The sequence below is a fragment of the Pinus tabuliformis genome, chromosome Q (genome assembly GCF_031772625.1).
Source record: "Pinus tabuliformis cultivar Carrire ecotype Pingquan chromosome Q, CPIR1, whole genome shotgun sequence".
Classification (NCBI taxonomy): Eukaryota; Viridiplantae; Streptophyta; class Pinopsida; order Pinales; family Pinaceae; genus Pinus; species Pinus tabuliformis.
In genome coordinates this window covers 685,310,943-685,313,356 of record NC_142296.1, presented here as the reverse complement: position 1 = coordinate 685,313,356, position 2,414 = coordinate 685,310,943, and the positions used below count along the sequence as shown (strand labels likewise).

General features: G+C 36.2%; 1 non-coding gene across 1 annotated transcript; it reads right to left on the bottom strand.

Annotated features, from left to right (window-relative positions):
• Positions 1–1,407: 1,407 nt before the first annotated feature.
• Positions 1,408–1,509, bottom strand: LOC149221405 (U6 spliceosomal RNA). The gene has a single exon (XR_016249812.1). It is a non-coding gene; the product is annotated as a U6 spliceosomal RNA (small nuclear RNA).
• Between the last annotated feature and the right edge of the window lie 905 nt (positions 1,510–2,414).

Here is a 2,414-nt window from a genome sequence, read left to right as displayed (position 1 = left end):
ATATATCTCCTTACATGCCTATGAACCGATTATTATTAAAATCACTTGTAATAATAAATAATTAACCTGGGCAGCTCAATTAGAAGTGAAGTATCAAATCCCTTAGATTCCCCCGTTTTTTACACCTATCCATGAATTTCCAAAATAATTCAAAATCTACAATAAAGTTACCTAAATATAAATATAATTAGGCAATAAATGCAATTACATCTTTCCCACGGTGAATTTGCTACTACCATATATTTTAGAGGATTGAAAGAATGCTACTATGTAAGCTTGGTAATTATAATTTTTATTGAAGAAAACTCTCTAAATAATTCTAGAGATTTAACAATCTCGCGAGGAAGATTTAGCACAAAAAGACATGTAACCTGGCCTGGACAACATCCTGCAGTCAATATTACAATCTAGTTTATTTCATGATGGATGTTTGAACTATGAATGATATATGCCTCAAACCTAGTTTAGTTCTTTGGCGCTTCCTTGAAATCAGAAGCTGCTTCAGCTTTGACTCATGAAGTCTAACAACAATTTTTTTTTTCTCTACACTGGTATATTCAAGAAATTCCACTGATATCTTCAAGAAATTCCACTTCATATTCAAGCAATTACGGCACCTGAAACGCCTTCATCGGATAATACTATACAACATTTCTAAATTTTTGATGAATTTGAAAGCGATTCTTCTATAAATTTATTCCAAGCTCCACAAAATGGCCATTAATTTTTTCCAACAAGACACGATCAATCTCCTCTCCATTGCACTCTCGATCAATCAGGCTATCCAGTCCCTCCCTATAAGCAGTAATCCTCATTGCATTGGAGAATACCAGGTCCCTGAAACACGTAACTATGACTTCTCGCAATGGGACAAGGGAGCGGCTTCGGACGAAGAAGCGATCCGAAAATGCAAACACATTTTAAAGCACTCGAACCAACTCCTAAATTTCCCATCGCCTCACAAGTTCTCTTAGCAATATCTCACCATGCCTTTGCATTAAATCTGGTAAAATCATGGCGGTAATTGTATCTTTTATACAGTTCCTCTGCGTACCGAGGTAGCGAGAGCAAATGAGTGGACATGTTGTAGATAGCTGTGTAACACTCACTGTACTCATCTGCTGTATTATCGAATGGACATCTTTCTCCCCTTTCTAACATTTCTCTAATCCTTTGGATAAACTAATAAATCCTGGCCCATTCTACTAAGGCTAGAATCTGCAGGAAGGTAAGCATCCAAAATGGTTGAGTTTACAACATGGGAAAATGGTCAAGTGACTTAAATCGGGGCAGTGGCGTATCCACTACCCAAGCAATAATGTGTAACGCACAACTGTTCATGTTCCATCTCAACTGACATCAGCGTTTCAGGTGGGAGGAATCCGAGAGGGAAAGGAAATGAAATGAAAGACACTAATTCATTTCAGATGTGTGAGTGTAATTCTTGCGGGGCCATGTTAATTTTTTCTATATCGTTCCAATTTTATCCTGTTCATATTGTGAAACTGATTTTATCCGTGTTTATATTTTGAAACTGTATCTGAATTTGTACAAATTGGATCTAGTTAAAATACAATGAACCAAATATTTAAGGAAAGAAGAAAGAAAAACTGATAGAAAAAATAATTAATGTGCCAATTCTCGGATGTAGTGCATATGGATCTCAATGTGTTTTTGTGTTTTGTTTGTTGCCACTGTACTGGATTTCTACAAAATTATTTTAGTGCACTTTGATTATTGCACCAAATGACACTGGAATGATGAAATATGATACCAAGCTTAGTGAGGAAGTTATGCAACCAAATGCCCTGAATGGAAACTTTGACTGCACTTCTATATTTGGCCTCTTCTAATGATAAAGTAATTGTCGATTGCTTTTTGCTAGACCAACAAATGAGACTGGAATTAAAATTGAGAACATATCCTTAAGTTACTTGCGATCAATGTTATCGCCAACCCAATTTGAATTAGTGTGGCCAATGAGATCCAAAGTATATCCTACTACATAATGAATCCCATAGTTGATGGTTCCTTGGACATATCTGTATGTGCGTGACATCTTTCCAATGTAGCTCATGTGGCTCTTGCATGTATATGGAAACTATGCATATTGCATATGAGAGATCTAGACAAGAGTGAGTGAGATAGAGGAGACTTCCCACAAGCTATATGTACATGGTGCAATCAACCAACGATGTATCCTTTCCATCCTCAAGGTGTACCCTCAATAAGAAAGGTGTAGTTGTTGGCTTGCAGTTGGTCATGTGAAAGAGAACTAAAAGATCTCTTGCATACTTGGACTAAGAAATTTTGATCCCTAAATCATTTTGGTTGATTTCTAGTCCAAGAAAAAAGTGTAACATACCCATATCTATCATGGAAAACCTATCATGCAAAGCAATTTTGATTATAGC